This window comes from Passer domesticus, chromosome 14 (genome assembly GCF_036417665.1).
Source record: "Passer domesticus isolate bPasDom1 chromosome 14, bPasDom1.hap1, whole genome shotgun sequence".
Taxonomy (NCBI): domain Eukaryota; kingdom Metazoa; phylum Chordata; class Aves; order Passeriformes; family Passeridae; genus Passer; species Passer domesticus.
Window position 1 is genome coordinate 12,331,546 of NC_087487.1, and position 20,070 is coordinate 12,351,615.

At 43.3% G+C, this 20,070-nt stretch overlaps 1 protein-coding gene across 5 annotated transcripts in view; it reads left to right on the top strand.

The window, feature by feature from the left end:
• Nucleotides 1-20,070, top strand: part of CTXND1 (cortexin domain containing 1) — a 34,348-nt gene that overhangs the window by 8,702 nt on the left and 5,576 nt on the right. For 4 of the 5 annotated variants that reach the window (XM_064388808.1, XM_064388806.1, XM_064388805.1 and 1 more), the window contains one exon: nt 18,038-18,210. The exons of the other annotated variant lie outside the window; for it this stretch is intronic. The gene's annotated coding sequence lies outside the window, so the exon portion shown is untranslated. The remainder of the gene's footprint in view (nt 1-18,037; nt 18,211-20,070) is intronic. 5 annotated transcript variants of the gene reach the window in all.

Here is a 20,070-nt window from a genome sequence, read left to right on the forward strand (position 1 = left end):
TGACATTTTCATGTCACAAAGGGGTAATCCCAGGTCTAACTCTGAGCCAGCTGAACTTGTCGTGGTCTTGAAGCCCACCCTTCTCAGGTGTAGGGCTGAAGGGATGCTGAAGTGACAGCCTGGGTGGGCAGGGGAGTGCTAGACACTGTCAGAAAATACACACATGCAGAATAAACACCCCACCCTTTCTGCACTAACCTGTGATTTTCTGCATTCCCTACTACCCTCCCACCAAAGATAAAGCTTTTATGTTGATAGTTGTCAGAAAATGAGCATGAGAATGTTGAGAAAATAAATAATTTATGCCTGCTTGTGGTTGTTCAAACCAAAACACTTTTTTAAAGGAATCTTTCCGAAATGGAAATCAATGATGGTTGGCATCATTCTCAGAACATTGCCTTGGGACACTGAAGTGTACAAATGCTTTGCTGATATTTTGGACACAGTGCAGAAGAATTTTCCAAGTGATTTTCCACCTCCCAGGAAAGAAAAATATTGTATTTTCCTATTTGCATTTGGACAACTATTTGTATCTTAAAGCAAGTATCTGCAAAACATTCATGCCTGCAGCATTTTTAAAATTAATAGCACAGAAGGAAATAACACTGGCAGTCTAGCAGATTTTTTCTGTTGGATTTGGTAAGAATGGGATACTCTGTGCAAAGAAAGTCTTGTTTCCCTATTTGCTTAGGGATCAGAACCGTTGTCTTTAGCTTTCTTTTCTCCTGACAATTTGTTCCTGTAATCTCCTTATGTTCCTACATTAAAACCTTTGGCTAAATTGAGAGGTAGCTTAACTGACAATTTAAGCTACACATTAGTAAACATAACAGGAGGCAATGGAACAAGTCACCCCACCAAGAGAGAAAACCAGTCAACAACAGGAATCTGTGCTGCCTCACCTACTTTTTATTCATTCTTTCAAAAAAAAAAAAAAAAGTTTCCTGCAACAGCATCTTTCTTCCTGCATTTTCAAGTTACATCTGCTCACACAAAGCTCATGGTATGCAGAATAGTTTGCACCATGGTCAGGTCTGTTCTAAGGAGATAATAATGGATTTTAATCAGTGGCAAGCACAGGAACTGAGCGTCTGGAGGACACTGAGGGTCTGAGCACATCCAGGGGGGCCAAGTGGCAAGATTTGGATGGGCCCAGTGACTTGTCTGGGGGCACACAGAGCTCCTCAAAACGGCTCAGCATCAGCTGAAAGCATCTTCTCCAAGTGCAAGGTGTGTGGGGTAACAAACCCCTACCCAAAAACCACCCAGCAGGGGATTCCAGGTCACCCTTCCCTGGGATGGGGGAGGACAGGCAGAGGAGCTCTGGGAACCTCTCAAAGAGCTTTGCCATCACTTTTTCTCTGAGAAAGGATCATGCTCCATGACCAGCACAGCAGACACAGTACTGCAAATCTGTTTTCTGCAAGACAACCAGGACTGCCTCACCCAGAGCTAGAGCAGCACCACCAAGGTGCTCAGCTCTTCAGGGAGGAAGGGGCTTGGGGAAGGAATCATTCTAAACCATCAAACTAGAGCCCCAGCTCCTTGGCTAGGACATTTTCCTTGCTTTTTCCCCTCTTCACCACATGATCCAAAAAAGAGTCTCACCCCTTGACTGTCTGGGAAATGTGATAAGTTAGATCAGGAAAAGAAAAATTTCTCCCCCAGCTCCATTAAATTCTGTGGGTGTCCTGAGAGAAGATGATCTTTAGACAGCAGCAGAATATATGATTGCAAGCAGACAGTAATTTTATTACACAACTGCCCAATAGCACTTCTCTGAAATATTTTGAAGTTCTATGGCATAGAGAAAGTCAGCATTTCTTAAAGCATTTAAACCATAAACCAGAGTGGTAACCAGCAGGGGAAAATAAGAATAGCTGTTCCTTCAGAATTTTTGAGTGATTAGACTAATTTTCAACCTTTCTTGTACATGATCTATTATTTAATCTCCCACCTTACTTCATAGCAGCAAACAACAGTCTATTTTAAACCTCTGTTTTTCCTCCATTATTAAAGCATTACTCTCTAGAAGAATGGATTTTTGCAAAATGCTAAGCGGGAGGAGAAAGCAGGAGCAGATCCAAAAAAGGTTCAGATGGCTGTGCCAGTCCTGCTGCTGTGCCATGTCACTGCTGCTGTCAAGAATATTCCTCACCTTGAAAGCCAAATCAAAGAGAATTTTAAAATAAGGAATAAAATTAGAAGATCAAACATGTGAGGTGAGGAAAGTGGGATCTGGTCCAGTTCTTACTATTTTCTTTCCCTTATTGTGTTATCATGAATAAAAATCAGTAAATGCTCTAACTGCAATTTATGTCAGAGTAAAAAAAAGAGGAACAATCAAGTTTCTACAATATTTTACTTTTATCACATAACATTGGCTAACTACTGCATTTTTTCCCTCACTTGATCTCTTTGTAAGGTTATCTTAAAGAGTTTGCTCCCTCTTTATTTGAAAGGATGAATTCTATTTCTAAATAGATTTGCTCAGCAAAATTTTCTGATTTCTGTTCTTACAGTTTCCTCTCATTGTATTAACACTTTGAGTTTTTTTTCCCCACACAGCTCTTGCTAATATATACTTGCATTAACATGTTGCTTATTGGGCCCATAAACAAATTAATAAACAGGGTGGTAAATAACTACTAAAGGTCTTGTAGAAATACATTTAGCAGGCAAGAATATGTTTGAATTAATAATAATCACATCAAAAGAGCAAAGATGATTCTATATATCTCTTTCTTTTAGATATTTTTTTAGATCTCTGTAACTTTCTGAGAAGCTGTGCTTAAAACACCCGTGTGAATACAGAGCAGAACATCTGAAGTAATTTACTTTCAATCCTTCTCAAAAATGCTCTGCATCTGCTTGTAGAGCAGAGCAGCTCTGGGGACACTGAAAGGGTGCTGTGAAAATCACTGCCCCGTAAAGTCCTTGCTGGCTGCTGTTTAGAAAAGGAATTTGTGAAGGAATAAAGGCACTTTTTCACCAGGTTACAAAAAAGGAGAAGGAAGAAATAGTTTCCAGTTGCTGGAACTAAAAAAGGCAAGGAAGTGCAAGTGCATGCAAAGAGGGAAAACCACAATTCTCCTTTGCAAAAAGGAATGATGTGTAAAAGGCATTCAAGAAAATACTTCTACCCCAGCCACAGGGAAGATTTGTGTATAATCAACTTCTGTTTGCTGCAGAGCAGTTGCCGACGTATTTTCATGCAAGCTGATGTTGTTTTCCCTGCTTGAGTGGCATAGCAATAATAAATACATTTATTATTCATTAAATGCCTTCAAAATATTTTAATATGCCTCAGCATTTCCAAGGTGTTCAGATCACAGCATAAAACACCCTGCTCACATAATTTTCTGCCTTAACAACTGAATATTGCAGTTTGTAGTTTAAAGTTTCTGAGTGCACATTTTCAGACAGAGTAGAGAATCACTTTAGGTATCTGGAGCCAAAAGCCTAAAAAGAAGCTTTCCTCTTAAAAATCACACCCTACCCACTCATCCCCCATCAAAAGAAAGCTGGCATTATACACAGTTCTATTCTCCCATATTTTATAAAATAAAATTTCATAAAATAAGGTTTCATGAAATTCACCAAGTTCAGAAGTTGTCAAATGAGGAAAAGGAGATGTTTTTAAGGTGAAGACAGACCAATAGATAGGTGCTATAGTATCTATAGTATGTGCATACATTGCTTTGTGTGATTTGGTTTGATTGTTTCTTTTCTATACACAAAAACACCCCAACAAACAAAAAAAAACCCACCCAAAAAAACCCCAAAAATAAAACCAAACCAACCAACCAAACAAAAAAAATTTAAAAACCATACAAAATAAAAACAAACCCAAGCCCTGCCCCCTGCAAAACAAACAAACAAACAAACCCAAAAAACCAACCAAACAAAAAAACAGGAAAGGAGTGAGGAATCAAGATTTAGTCCTATGAATTTCTTTACTTGCTCTTTGGAAGTAAGACTTCACTGGCCACAGGGTCTCAGCCTAGATTTGCATGATGGAGAGCTCTGCATAGCATTTCCTGAGTGCCAAAGCAGATGGAAGGTGATTTATGGCCTTCATTGTTTATGGGGATAAAGGACGAGAGAATTATGCCTAGATCACTGTGTCCCAAATAATTCCTTAAGGTTATCAAGTTTGCACAGCTCTGTCTTATGTTAAGTTTATGCTGGAAAAAGAAAAATAAATCAAAATAAGAGGAAGTGAACCACTGAAGCAGAATGCCCAGGGAATGTACCAAAGCACGTAGTGCTTATTTATCTACAGCTGAACCACCTCAGCCAGGGAGAAGTTTTATTCCCAGTCTCTGCTCAGAGCTTCCAGTGCAACACCCCCAGATTATATTATTGTCACCAAATCCAGCATTTGGTGAACATTATCTACAATTAGAGTCTGGCAACCTGTAGGCCATAAGCAAATAAATAAATCTGAAAGCTAAATAGTTTTTCTTCTTTAAAGATTAGCACTTGAAACATCTAACTGCAGTTACCAGTGCTGAGAGATACAGAGAGGGAAATCCTTCAGGGAGCAAAGAGCAGCCTGTGTTCCAGTGAGCAGTGCCATGAGATGCTCAGCCCCTCAGCAGCTGGAGATGCCTGCTGCCATCCCTGGAAAGGGCTCAGAGGCACTGGAGACATGATCCTGACTGGAACTGGCAGAAACCTCTCACCAAGATGCAAAATAAGGCTAAAAATGAATATGTGTTGTTTCCTGCATGTCTCCCAGGTAAGAACGTGGAACTCCAGGGGGATGTTTCCCAGAGGTCTGGCAGTGGCAGAGCTGCCACTCATGAACTTCAGCACATCCCAGCAGCCAAGGCTGGTTTTGCCATTTGCTAACATTGCTGCACTTTAAAACTTAAAATGGAGCTTGTTACAGCCCTGGCCAAAGGCTTGTGACAGGGAGTTCTCTTTTTGCTACAAGAACTATTGCTTTCATATTAATAAAGTCAGGCACTGACAAATTTGCTGCTGTTTAGGGTAAATGCTGCTGCAGGGTTATGTGAGGCTGTGGTCTCAGTCAGTGTGGTATAGAATTTACCATTAGTTCCAAAATGAAAAGTGCAATTAAATGCTCTTGAAAATGTCCTGTGCTAAGAAGAAAAGCCTTCCAAAATAGATTTATATCTACTTGGTCCTAGTCCATGGTTCTCTAACCTTTCTGTAAGCAGTAATGGTTTTGTCCTGCAAGACAAATACCCATTGATTTGAGTTTCTAATGACTGCTAGGTCAGGCTTCCTATATATTTGTTTAATTAATTTTTCTGACCTTCCTTCCATTTAATACTTGGGATGACAAACTTGCATTTTAGCAGCTGTGTGGATGTTAGTCTGAAGCACCCATGATGTCAAAGGCTTTGTATTCATTTACTAACCAAGTTATTTTGAGCCTTTTTAAAAATAATGTGCATGGTCAGCCCAGATTTATGATTTGGTTTTTTTCAGGTCAATCTCATATCACTTATCACATGGATTAAAATTAATTCATACACATTAACCTACAGGAAAGTGATGGTTACTGTTTCTTGAGATATGAGGAAAACATCTGAATTCCAGGGAGGATTCCAGATAAATGCATTAATTTTTAAAGTTGAAAAGTTCCTTCCTACTTTAATTAGGAATGCTTCAATTTCCTGCCTGAACACTCAATAATAAAGGTGGAGACTGGAGAAATGCCATATCCAGTACAGAGACTGCAATGCACAGGCAGTTCCAGGTGCCATCCAGCAAACCAAGCACATACCTGAAATCTGACAGCACTGGTTGGGCTTAGGTTAAAAATCAAAGGCAGAGGAATAGTTTGGTTCTTGAATCCTTCCTAGAAACCCCTGTTCTCATTCAAATCTTAGCTCAGCTGCTTTGAGCAGGGTGCTGATAGCAGCAAGGCTGTGGGCTCGATCCCCATGTGGACCCTTCACTCAATAACCCTCATGGGTCCCCTCCAGCTCAGAACATTCTGTGAATTTGTGAAGTGTTAAAAGAAATTAGGAACCTAGATGCAATTATGTCTTGTCCTGACTGCTTTATTCTCAATCTGCCCTCAGTACCTATTTAAAGCCAGGCATGTGTTTAAATCCTGCATGAAAACTGTATTCAGATAAGTGATCTAAAATTAAAGTATCACCTAGCTCTTGTATATTTGCAAATCAAATTTATTTTGACAACAGGTTAACATAATACACAGATGAGACACAGAGCCTAGAGCAAGATTGATTGGGATGTGTGATTTAAGGCTCTGCAATTAAAGACAAGGCCCAGGGATGCTGCCTTTCAAATGAGAGTGTTCAGGTTCTGCCAGGACTCTGCTGTCTGCACACCTGCCACTGAACTGGAGCAGTTGCCATGCTACTTCATGGAAAATATTTATTAAGTCAGTGATTTATTTAGTCTATTTAAAGAAGGTGGAATAAAACACTGGGCTGGCCATAATGATTATGCTGTTGTTATTTATTTTTTAATTAATATTGAGCAGCCTGTACTGCAGCCAACTTCAAGACACTTCAGAATTGCACTCCTCATTCTCTGGCTGGAGAACAAAAGTCTTGGTAGGATAAATAATGTTTTCATTCTAGGACCCTGCAGAAAACTACTTTTCCTAGTATCTTCCTTGCACAATGAAAAGAACTCTTGATTTTTCTACCTCATCTTACAGGGAAAATACCTTTTTTCCCCCATCTCTGAGATATGAAATATAAAAACTCAGAAACAGATGCAGTCCCAGGTCTGAAGTTCCAATAGAGGAGAAAACCAGTTCCTGTCTCTCCATGCTTCTTTAACTCAATGCAATATTTACCAGGACAGAGCCAGGCATGGTCCCCCTCACCCTGCTGGCCTGGGATAAATTGTATTTTCCACCTGTCCATCCCAAACCCCTGTCCCCTCCCCTCCCTGCAGTTTGCCAGTGTGGCTGATCCTGTGCTCGCTCCCAGGCCTGCTCTGGGTTATTGAGGGGAAGTTTTATTAACACATTCAACCTGAAACACCCCAGAGTTTTATATCAGGGATTTGCCATTGGGGTAGAGGGAAAGAAATAAAGAGAAGAACAGCTGGGCACAATGCCCCCAGCTCAGCATGTCTGACCACCAATCTCTGCCTATTTCTAGAATCTGAACACTATATTAACCACTGGGGAAGACTCTTTCATCTTGCATGGGAGCCAGCAGGGTTTTGGTGCTGGTTCATCGCATTTGCCCCTCTGTGAAGGTCAGTGGGACAGAGGAGGTGACTGTCAGTGACACTCCCTGAACTGTGGGAAACCCTTTGACCCAGACAAGAGACACAAAGCTGACTACAAACTCCTCCTGGTGCAATGCTATAATACCATGTTGAGTTAAATCCACAACAGAACAGCCTTCAGAAGCTATTTTAATCAATTAAGAACAGTTGGACCCTTTAGCACATAGTTACCATCATCTACTTATTATGCACTTAAAATGCAATTATAGACAGGAAAATAATGTTCGTTTTCTATTGGCCTCGTTTTCCTTGAGTGAATTAAGTCTGCTTCTCATCTGCATTCACAGTCCCAGCTGCTTCCTGACTGAAACAGATCCTGGAGGCTTTTTATATCCAGTAGCAATGCAGCAAGGCCATATGTAAGGCCAGGGTGTGTGTGGGAGCTGGGATGTCTCCTGGCTCCTGAGTTATTAGGCTGTTCCAAGCTCCAGTGAGGAATCATTCCCTGTGTGGTGATTCATGAGGTAGCAAAGAACTCAGATCCAGTTCCCAGGCTGTGTGTTTAGGGTTGGAAAAGCAATGTTTCTTCTCAAGCTTAAAAAGAACATAACAGAAGGGAAGATAGTTTTTAGAGTTCCTGCCTGTAACAGAGCAGGTCTCTGAGGCTATTAATTATCCTAGACTGGTGGTAAAGTAGAAAAGGTGAATATATAGCACAGGAGTTTTCCTAAACATATATAAATAGCAAACCATTACACTTGCACTGCAAGAAGAAAAATTTGCAGACAGGGCAACGCTCAAGAGCTCCCAAGCCCACAAATGCTTGTGTTCCCTGAATGTCATTGATGCAAGTCACTTGCTGCCATAATTAGCTGTGTCAGAAGACCTGAAATAGAAGGGGAGAAGGAGAGGAGTCCCTGCAGTATAAACTGACAGGGCCCTGCACCAGGGTGGGGTGTGGAGAGGATGCTCCCAATTCCTTAAATCTGCTTTCCTCCCTGACCACAGCATCTACAGGGTCATTTGATGGACAGATATGCATAGGCTGGCCACCTTGCACCAGGAGATTGCTCCATAGTTTCAAGGTTATATTTATGAAAGTCCTGCCAAATGCTTTAATTGGTGTCTACTGCAGTAGGTCACCAAGAAAAAAAAAATAATCAAACCCACCCCAGGGCAGCATTCAGGAAACTACTTCACGGGAGAAGTTTTAAGTTGTGACAAGACAGCCTGTCAGACTTCTGGAAGACTCACTTTAAACTCTACCTTCAGTAGATGCCAAAGGAATAAATTGGATACTGTTCTTTGTGGTCAAGTGCAGGTTTTTATGCTGCTACTATAATATTTAAACACTTCCTATTAAATATTGCATATCAATAGAACTGGCTATATCAAACAGCAGATAATTGCTGGCACTTATTTTTCAAAGTCAAAACTCTGCTTGAAACTTCCCTTTGAGAAAATTAGGGTTTTATTAGCTGGCAGAGAGGGGGAAGTGATTCCAAGGGCAATTTTGGCTTGGGAATGCAGTGTTCCCATCAGAGCATCCTTTCTGGCAGTGAGGCTTTCCTGAGAGAGAAAGTTCAGCAGGGTTTCCTGAGACTGTTTAGCTCTGGTTTTATGGAGCCTTGGAAGATGCTGAGATGGTACCTTCAGACACATGAACCCAGCAAAGCACAAACCCCCCTGTCTTTCTCCCTGCAAAGTCAGTAGTGAGTCAGTGCATGGAATAAAAAAGGTTGAGGAGGAGAAAGTCTAAAGTTTGTTTGTCACACCACTGCACAGTGTGGGAAATGCCAAGTGTAGGCTGCCAGCCTATACCTCCCACTGGTTTCATGGAGGTGTCTTGGAAGCACCAAGTTTACTCACTGTCACACTGTCCCCAGCCCTGACCCAGCAGATTTAAGCAGTGCTGCCCTTGATCTCCTGCTCATGAGGGACATTTACCTCAGCCATGGTGGCATTTGTGTTTTGCTCAGCCCCAAAGCACTGGGTTAAAGTGAAGCAGGCAGAAGTTTCGAGCTGCCCACGCTCTGCCTGGTTGAAGTCAATGCAGTTTTTATGAGGCATTTTATTCGTAAAAGAATTTCTCTAGAAATCAACCCTCCCACTGCCTGTCCAACATTTACAGAACTAATTTAGTTCAAGGATGCTCACAGTCATGTAAATAGAAGCCAGATATTTTTCTGTGCTAGGGGACAGTCATTCAAAGAGAGGTACCCAGCCATGTGCAGGCCATATTTTACCATGCCCATAAAGAGCTATTTTCTAGCTGAGTGCTGTATATCCCAGTGCTTTTGAAGGGTTTGCAGTTGCAGTGTTCCCTCAGCCCAGGAAGGTGCCTGAGGCAGCCCCATTATTTACTCTGTGTCACTCCAGGGCTGCTGACCTTGGCAGCAGGACATGCATCAGGCTGTGTGTCAGCAGCTCCCCAGCCTCCTTCCCATCTCCATCTGCCTTAGCCACCAGCCTGGACATCACTTCCCTCCTTGAGGCTTGGCATATTTACAGAAACTGAATTTTACGGCACTCTCAGCTACTTTCCATTGCTGCCCCCTCAGAGCTGAGGGTGCAGCTGGGGCAGTCATGCACATGGACAGAGGTGCTGGAGGAAATCTCCATTTGCAAAGCTCACTTTGCAAACAGGGAGAAGGCAGAGCCCAGACTTACAGACTGGAGGCAGCGTTGGAGGTTTCTGCTGTTAAAAGAGCTTCCCTGTATCTTTGCTTAGCATCTTCTCAGCTATTAGTTTCAGTAATTCAGAAAAATAGAAGTAATAAGGTGTTATTTGCCTTCCTTTGTAAGGGTTGACTCCTAAATCCTGCAAAAATTGAGGTCTGGCTTTGCTGTTAGAGGTGGCTTGAACAATCCTGCTGTAAACAGACAACTTGAAACAAAACACGGTCCCTTGCCTTGTCCTGCCAAAGATAATCCCTGTGACTGTGTCAGCTGCCCCTGCACAAACCCTGAGCATCTCGCACACCTCTGCATGCCAGGCTCCAGCTACACAGAGGCTTCCACCCGAAAGAGAATGTGCATTTTGGTATAGAGGGAACCATCTCCCCCAGCCACAGCATCCAGATAACTCTTTGTGTTAATCTGCAGTGACACGGGAGAAGATCTGAGGCCTTTTTTCTGTGAATCAGAAACTGCAGAACTGGGCAAAACCCTTGTCCTTGTTTGCCTTCTAAGAGAAGACCTAGGCTGAACCACGATGGAGTTATAAATCTCCTTCTGCCACCTCACTGCCCCCCTTCTCAACCAAACCCTTGCTTTAAGATGTCTGGCTGTTGCTGGCACATGAGCAGGAGCAGCTCCTGAGCACAGCACTGGTGGAACAGCACCAGCAGAATTGCAGCTGAGCAACTGAAAAGCAAGAGCTGCTTTTGAGCTCAGTGTCCTGCCCTTCCAGATGCTCCAGGCTCAGCTGCAGCACATTGAACCTGTGGGAGATCTGGAGTCATTCCCTAACCAGGAGGATCAGCATTAGAATCATCTAGAAGACCTTGCAGGGAAAATAGTCCAAGGGGAAACAAAGAATACTTGTTTAAAAAAAAAAACCAAACAAACAGTTTCAGATCTGCATTTGCACATATATAAAATTTTGCCTTAGAAAAATCTAGTTCTGTATTGAGTCATGACTGCAATCCTGTTAGTTCCTGTCCTAACATAAATCTTCACACAGAAGTACACCAAATGAGGTAGGGAAATGTAGTTAATCCTACTGGTGTCATCGTGTCATGCTCCCTGCCCAGATTTAAAGATCGTGGCTGGATGCTCTGTGCATGCCCGTGAGATGGTGCTCAGAGGTAATTGTCTCCTCCTTAGCACTCACAGATGTGGGGATGGAATTCCTGCATGTCAGATGCTTGCTTCTGGCCCAAAGTCACCTGTACTGCAAAGCAACTCTCCATTTTCTGCATTTGCAATTAATTAAACTTCCAGGAGCGTGGGCATAAAACGAGCCTGTGACAATAAAGAAGTAGCAGCCATGGACAGGCAGAGACCCACTGGGACACATCTCACCTTATTATTCATAGGACTGAGCTGCTTCAGTTTAGTTTCTTTTCATGCATGAAGAGCTTTTGAGGAATCTCATTATTGTACTGAATATAAATATATTCAGTAAATATGAAGAGACAGAGTTAAACTAGAAGCGAAGATCAGTGCTGGTTTTAAAAGTATTAGAGCTGTATTACTTACAGATACAAATAGAGATAGAAACTGAAATTGGATCAGATCTTAAATATCTTCTCTTCTCTTAAAGGGACTTTCCAGAGGCAGCCCAAAAGCATCCAAGAAATAAGAGCATAAGAAACCTGTTGCTGGGGCAGCCCAGTGGTCTGAGGGGAGATGCTCCTTGGGGACACTATGTCACATTTGGCAGCCCATCCTCCAACCCCCACAACTGCTCCTTGAGGAATTCATAGGGAAGACCCCTTATTAGTGTTTTCAGAGTCTTTTTCTGGACCAGTTGTCTGTAATTCATCCAGTTCAAAAAACCTGCAGGTGCTGTCTCCAGTCCTCTGTGTAGCAAGTTTTGGGAAGTCACTACCTGCTGAATAAAGCAGCTCTTTTCTCTATAACAAGCTGGTTATCTACTACTGCATTGAATGCCCCCAATTACCTGTTTTGAAAACAGGTGATTATTTTTTTTTTAATTGGGAGGAAAAAATTTTCCCACTCACTTGATCCGGGATTTTTATATAGCTCAAATATGATTCCTCAGCCACCTTTTCCCCATCTTCTCCAGACACTTATAAAGCAACTGATCATCCCTCTGATCATTTTAGTTATCCTAAAGAGAACTCCCTTGGGGCAGGTGTCTATTCCTCAGCCCACTTCTCTGCTTTCAAACCACAGTGATCCTAGTCCATAAAAAAAAAGAAGATAAAAGGTGGCTACAAGGGGTAAAGGAGCACTTAAATTTGGGACGTCTGGGCACATTCAGAAGTCAGTGTGATCCCTGCAAGGGAGAAAAGACCTTCCAAACTGCTGAGTCAGCTCAGGCAAGCCCTCGTGGCTCCCTGTACATTAGGTTCACTTAAAAATGTTCCTTGTGGCTAATGGTGCATTAATAAGGTGTTGGCTGTCTGGGACTGTTGGGGGCTGTGCCAAAACCAGTCCTTTATAAATTGAACATGTACAAAGGTTCTGGCAGTCTGATTCCAGTGACCCCCTGACAAGCTACTGATCTAGCTGAAGATGTGGAGAGGGAATGTAATTGCCCACAATCTTTTTAATCAAGGACTACACTTCCAGTAATCTGCTGCAGTGACAGAGGAAACAACATCAGGCTGTAACACACGTCTGGAATCAAAGCTCTTTTCTGTACAGACTTAATTAAAGAGTGTTTCTGCTACAAGTTTTATAGAAAAGTCAATGAGCTTCCAGCTGAGGAAAGGACCTTTCTTGATGTGATGAAAAGGCTGAATGTATACTTAGAGAGTGTACATGATCAGAAAAAAACCCATGGAGAAACACAGGTGGCACTCAGGCCACGGGTTATACTTGGGAATATCTTCAATACAGACTGGAATGAGAGGGAAGGAGGGAATGAAAAAGCATCAGTCATCCCCAAAACAAGCAAAACTTTGGCCAAAGCCATCACTAGCCTGGATCAGAGCTGCTGCAGGGAAGCTGAATTAGAGCCTGGCCTGGAGTAGCCCCCAGGACCTGAGGATTCACCTAATGGTGGCCCAGGGAACATGCCCCAGGAATGAGAATGACAGCCAGGTGATAATCATGGGACGGCTTTTCACTGCTTGGACAGCTTCAGTGTCAGGCTGTGCTGGTGCTCACTAATTTGGGGTTCTGCCCACCTCCTGCCACCAAAGCCCAGTGAGAAACAGGCCCATTGTTTCACCATTCTGAGAGAGAATTTTTGACTCTTCTCTGTCTTTGATTAAAAACAAACTGCATTTTATACCCATCCATCTGGACTTCTAATGAATACATTCCACAACCGAGAGATACTCAAAGTTTACAAGTTTAATTTGTCATCCCTCTAAAACCACATTGTAGCATAACAATCTGTCACAGAGGCCAAGTTGAGCAGGATTTCATACAATCACAGAATGGTTTGGGTTGAAGGGACCTTTATAGGCCATCAAGCTCCAAGCCCCCTGCAATGAGCTGGGAGATCTGTAATGAGATCAAGTTGCTCAGAGCCCTGCTCAGTCTTTGAATATTTCCAGAGATGGAGCATCCACCACCCTGCAGTGTTTTACCACCCTCCTTGTAAAAATGTTCTTCCTTATATCAGAGCTAAATCAATCCTGTTTTGGTTTAAAACCATTGCACCTTATCCTAACACAACAGCCCCTGCTAAAAAGTTTGTCCCCATTTGCACAGGCAGCCCTTTACCAGCCAGCCTTGATGCCAAAAACCAGCCTTGGACACATTTGATTTACTGCAGTAAAATTGCCCACGTGTCCTGGGAAGGACAAGAGACAGAGACCATGAACAGCTGGGGCTCAGACTCAGGATCCTGCCTGATCCTCACTCATCTCAGCAATGGGCCATTTATCCTTTCCCCCAGCCTTGTTTGGTGACATGCCAAATTTGGAGGCTGCTATATTTGTTACCTACCTACAGAACTAGAGACTAGAGCTCAATTATCCTTAAATTCTTATCAGGATCCTTCACTCCAGCCAGGGCTGTCATGGAAAATGTAATGCATGTCCTGACTCAAGGTTTTGGTTCATTTGTAATAAAAATCATCTGGCCTCTCTCTGAAGGAAGATGCAATCCATCCCTGTTGGGAGACAGTGGAAAATGCAGTTTATGTGGGTGCCAACTGGATCCTCATCAGAAAGAATCTTTTGTGCAGTGCTCATGTGCAGAAAGGAGGGGTGGAGGGGTCTGAAAACAGGAAGATTTTTCTGTGCTGTTGAGCTGTTTGGCTGCTCACACTGATTCCAGATGGTGCTGGAGGCACTCAGTGCCTCTGAAAACAGGCCAACTTTCACTCTCCCAGTTCTTATAGTAGCTGGAGAAAAACTGTCCTCTTGAGAAAAGAAAACAGGGAAAAACTAGTAATGATATTTCTGCTTCTCCTGTTGGCAAATTAGAGCTGGAATTAGATAACATGCTGCAATAATTCTGGTCTTCCAGCTGGAGAGGAGAGAAGCTGCTGTGGGTGTCCCATGCAGCACAAGGCTCTGCTCCCTGGAACTGCCCTAACCCAAATTCATTTGGATCCCCTGGGGCCCCTAAATTTCATTTCAGATCCTCAATTATTCTTTCCCCCTATTCCTCACACCAGCAAGGAGAGATAAATCTGTGTAAGCAGGGCTGGTTTTGCCACTGTTTTCTAAGGGTTTCTCATCCTTACCCAACACCATTTCTGGGCTCTGGGGCTCCATTTCTGCCCAGTGAGCTGGCAAGGGAGGCTGACAGGGTTAAACCTCATCTCCTGCTTTGCAGGCAGGCCCATATTTCTGCTGCATCTCAGGCTGATTCATCCAGTCTTTAGGACTCCTTTGCAAGATTTCTTTTCCAGTTTAAGATAGGATGTGGTTCAGCTGGCACCACAGCCCTGGTCAGATGGCCACAAAGAGCCAGGGCAGCTGCACAGGAGGTTTGTGCATGAGCACAGCTGCAAACATCCATCCTCACCCTCCCCTGCAGCCCAAACTGCTTCAGAAAGGGAACAGCCAGGAGCAGTGCCTTTGATGGAAGCCCTTGTAGAGCCTGGGCTAGTTTGTCTTGTTTTGAGCCAAGTCCACTCTGGACTCTGAGCTTTATTTTTGCTTATGTTTAATTGATCAAATCCCTCTCCCCACAAATTTCTGAAGTGTCCGAGAAAGGCCTGCATTAAAAAAAGTGTATGAATCAGTTATCAGTATGGATTGAAGAGTACCTGAAGTTATTACAATGGCAAAGCTACCTGTATCTATTCTGGATATTTTGCTGCTCATTTATTAAAACTTTCTTGACTAGGAGTTACCTTCATTAGCAAGAATTTAACTTTTGATTTGAAATAAGTGATTCAGAGATGAAGCAGAGCTATATGATTATATGATTCCTTTCTGCCTATATTTGTGGCAGTTCTACAGGCATAACCCAGCTATTCTTGCTGAGACTTCATCCACAATACTTTTCCTCAACTGGAAAAACATTGATACAGCCTCAATCTGATCTGTATGTAGCTTTTCAAGATAAAAAAAAAGATGTGTCTCTCAGAAGTATCCTGCAAGTTGGAGAATACTGGACATAACCACCACAAAGTAATATTTATGTAAAAAGGAGTTGCTGTTCTGCCTTGAAGTGAGCCTTTTGTTTTTGTTTAAAAAAAAAATAAAATCAGAGTAGTACAGAAAAATATGGGTCATTTTTCCTCCTTGTCAGCTTTGCTGCAGTGAAAAATTTCTCCATAGTTTTGCTTATAATTCTCCTGGCTAACAGTCATTGTTTAATTTATAAAATAACTGCCAGGACCTACAGGCATGTTTGTCTCCTTTCAGAGGATTTAAACAGCAGAGAGTTTAAAAAGCAGATACTCCATTAAAATGAGTTTCTGTCATATCTATTCAGACCTTACAAGCCTTGGCTTAAAAGCCTAATCCATTTGTTTCTCTCAGACTCCTTTACATCTTGCCTTGATGAAAGGGGATGCACTGAGTGCATCCCAGCAGTGATAAGGGAAGCAGCTCCAGCCCCCTTATCAAAACACACAGGGAAGGAAGGATGGTCCTGCTCACACAGGTGTTCCTTCTCTAGCTCATCTAAACTTTTCATATCCCAGGTATTTGCATTTTCCAGGCATTATCTCCCAGAGGATGAATCAGAGTCCCCAGCAGCCCCAGCGTGGAAGGAGCACTGCAGGGATGGGCTGAGGCACCTTGTACAATCCCTGCAGCTCTCCCACCACAGCAGGAACACAAACAGGGGACCAGAGGAGTGTCCCTGCAGCTCACACAGGAGTCACAGAGCTCCTTCCCAGGGATGAGCCCAGGACAGTGCCAGGGAGGGGAGGCAAAACCCTGGGCTGGGGTCTGAGGATGGGGGAGCACTGCATTTTCTCTCTCCTCCTGCTCCCCTGTGGGTTATAAAGCAACTGATACAGAGACAGCATCACAGCATCATCCTGCATTGCCTGCTCTTGATAATAAAAAACTTGAGTCCTGTCACTTCCCACTCTTGTGTGCACCCAGCAAACCACAGACAGAGAGTATAACTGCTCCTGCCCTCTTTTTCACCTCTGAATGGCCACTTCCAGCCTCTAAGAAAGTTTCACAGATGTCCTCACCTCAGCAAAGTTTAATCAAGGATTTTTCACAATAGTTGAGCTTTGGGAGGCTGGAAGCACCTTTTCCTCCACATCCCAGCTGTCCATCAGCTCACTCAATAGTTCTGAACAGCAACTTGTTCCCAAGCACAACCATCTGTATTTTAATCTTTTGTTAATGACTAATTCCACATGCTCCTTGAAGTGAGTGAGAAATGATTATTTGATTTAGGATGCTCTCAAATTATAAGCAGCCCACGGTTATTTTAAGTGTATGCTGCATGTTTTTCTCAATGAAGATTAATGTTATTTTTGCCATGGGGCTATGTAGGAAGGAAACATTTGTGCAACAGCAACTTTTAAAACTTTCCCCAGATTGATTTATGTGTTTATTTGTTTTCAACTTTTGGGCTCTTGCAAATGATGTCTTTAGTCTTCTGATGGAGTACTGGCACCCAGTGATTTACAACTGGCTAAAAGCAAGTGTGTGGAGGGAAGATTGTTTGTCTCTTGACCGTAACTGAGGGCTGGATTGAATAAAGGAGTTTGTATAAACTAAGCTAAGCATAAAGATTTAAAGTCATTATGTAAAGCAGCAAATAAAATAGTCCAACAACCAAAACAAAACACCAAACAGTGAATTAAAAACAAAGATTAAACTTGCCTTCAGCTACACAGGAAAAATCATGCTTATAGGAAGGCAGAGTTACTGAAATGAAGTATTGATTTTCTGCTGAAAGAATTGTAAGCATAAAAGGACAATTAATTTTTAGGCTAAGCTAACGGTCACATTATTGCTCTCCGGGTGTAGCAAGAAGCTCATCTGTCTGTATCTATCTGCAGCATTTGACTCCCGTGCTCAGAGGCAGTGAGTTTTTAATCAAAACTAGATTGTTAAGAATAGTAGAGTATGATCAAGTGTCCAGGCTATTCCTGTAGAGATTTGAACTTCAGATTGAAGGTGACTTTTTTTGACAAACACACACACACAATACCTCTCTCTGGAGCAGCCTCTCCCCTTCCTTCCTGGCCTTCACCTCTAGTCCCCTGCCTGAGCACACCCTGTCCTTTGAGTCCCCTCACAAGGGTTTGGGGCTCATCTTTTGGCTTGTTCTTCTCAGCCTTCCCATCCTACACCTTAGAACTCCTTTTCACAGCAATGTGCAAAAAGCCAGGTTTGTCATCCAGCAAGCATTGCTGCCTGAAACTATTTTGTGTGTGTATCCCAAACCAGACAGACTTTAAAAAAAAAAGGCAAATAATTAATAGTTTTAAGTCCCGGTGTATCAGCTCAGATAAATCAGGCAGTTTTGTCTAAACAAACCATCCAAGCCCTAAATAAATATGCAGACTCCTGAGCAGGATCAATTCAAACCTGGCTGATCTTTCACTATGATTTAAAAATAGGATTTTCTGCTTGCTTAAGAAGAACTATTGCTGTGACCTCAGGCTTGAGCACTGCTTTTCCTCTCATAAATGTTCTTCCAGGGAATGTGTGCCAAAGGAATCCATCCTGTGCACGAGTGGCCTCAGGCTGTCCCTGGAGCTGAACGAGCCCGTCCCTCCCACACCCCACGTGAGGAGCAATTGTCAATTATTATTTTTTTCCAGAACACCCCGGTGAGAACTGCTTCCAGGTCTGGTGGAGTGAACCTGAGCAGAGCCCGGACGCCGTTAAAGCGCCACTGACCGACAAAACTTTTAAAATATGACTGCAGGGAGGATTTTATCTCCACCATGCTGCTATGCTGGGATGTGACAGGCTTCCTACCCAGGGCTGGAAGGTATGGATCTGCTTCATACATGAAATCTTATCATTTCCCTTCCCTTCCCTCCCTGTACATCTAGGAGTATAGAAGGAAAAAAAAAAACCAAAAAAAACAAACAACAAACCAAAACCAGAGACTGTTTTGAAATATATCCTGAAGGTTGAGATGAGGTGAAACGTGATTAACCAGCACAGGAAACAGCTCTCTGCTGTATGTGGTTCATTATCAGTTTATATTTAAAGTGACAGTGCCAAGATTGTCAGCTTAGGGGGAAAAAACCTCAAAAATATATCTTTTAAAGTATCTTGCATAGGTAGGGCTGATTGCAAAATTCAGGCACACTGATGAGCACAAATGTTACAGAGAGCCTGTAACAGAGCTGGAACACTAAGGAGGATGTCAACATCCTGCATAAGGTCATAAAAATTAAGTATAATCTCTCTTCTGTGGCAATCCCTTGTGAAAAGGGCCCTGGGAAACAAAACAAGCAGCAAAGACACAAAACAAGCCAGGGGAGCAGGGCACCAAACCTCGAGGATGCCAACCCCTCTGAAGAGGCACAGCTGCTGCCTGGTGCTGGCCCTCTGCAAAGCCCAAGGAGCCAAGGGCAGAGTCACTTTTGGTGCTGAATGACTCACCCAGCACAGCTCCATCCCTGGGTCAGCCTGCCTGTGGCACACAGCTACTCTCAGAGAGGTCACAGGGGGAGAGGCTGCACTGAAACACCCAGGGATTTACAGGAAGACATAGATTCAGGATGGCTAAATTGCCTCGTTGGAGCCAGGGATTGTTCTTCTTCATCTTCTGGCTTTGTTTAGACCTAATCACCTTTTCAACAAATCTGAAGAATTTTATAAAACCACAATTCTACAGCTCATTGCTGTCAAGCTGGGGGAAAAAAAGTAATTTTCTACAATTCAGCTATTCAGAGAAAACTTGATCATTCAAGTGTGAAACTTTATAATTGTTTCTGCTGATTCCTCCCCCCTCACACACACAATGCTGTGAACATCAACCCTGCTAGTAAACAAGAGCAAAACATCCAACCAGCCTGTAGCTGGAGAGAGAGCTAATTTCAGCAGCACTGATGGATTTCACACACCAAACCAAGAAAAACCGACTGCAAAACCCCTGTGCTGACCTGCACAGACATCCCAGGGCTGGGATGGAGGGCAGTGTGCAGGGAGCATCCAGCATGGAGCCACTCTGCTTCATCCTGGGAGACACTCCACAGCCCACTCCTGACCTCCTGCACTGCTGGGCACCAGGGCAGTGGGGAGGGAGTGGAGGCCCTGGCCAAGGAGATGGGAATGGAGCAGGACAAGTTGTGCAGCTGTGACAGAGGTGGAGGAGCACAAGGAGCTAGCAGACAGCAGGACACAGTGTGTCCTTGTGATATTTGGGAGCTGCACTTTCCCAAGAGGAAACAGTCCTGGTGAACACTATTTTTTTTTTTTTTAAATTTGGGGACTATTTTGCATTTTTTGCATTTTTGAACACATCTACTTTTGCATTTGGGGACTGTCTCTTGCCTGATCTAGAACAGCAATGAGTTCCAGCCACAATAAATTAATCTGGAGACAGCTGCCCTGGGCAAAGCCCCATTCCAGCTCCCAGCTCAGCCCCATTCCAGCTCCCAGCTCAGCCCCATTCCAGCTCCCAGCCCAGTTCAGCCCCATTCCAGCCCCCAGCCCTGCTCAGCACCGGGGGTTCCTGCCCTGCCAAGCCTGCTGGAGTGCACCTGCAGGGACTCACAGCATGGAACACACAAAGTGCCTGCTGGCCCCAGCCTCCCACGACTCACAGGAGCCCTTTGACAAGCCATGCCTGCAGAGGAGGCTCCACTCCTCTGACTGACACATTCAGGTGAGCAGA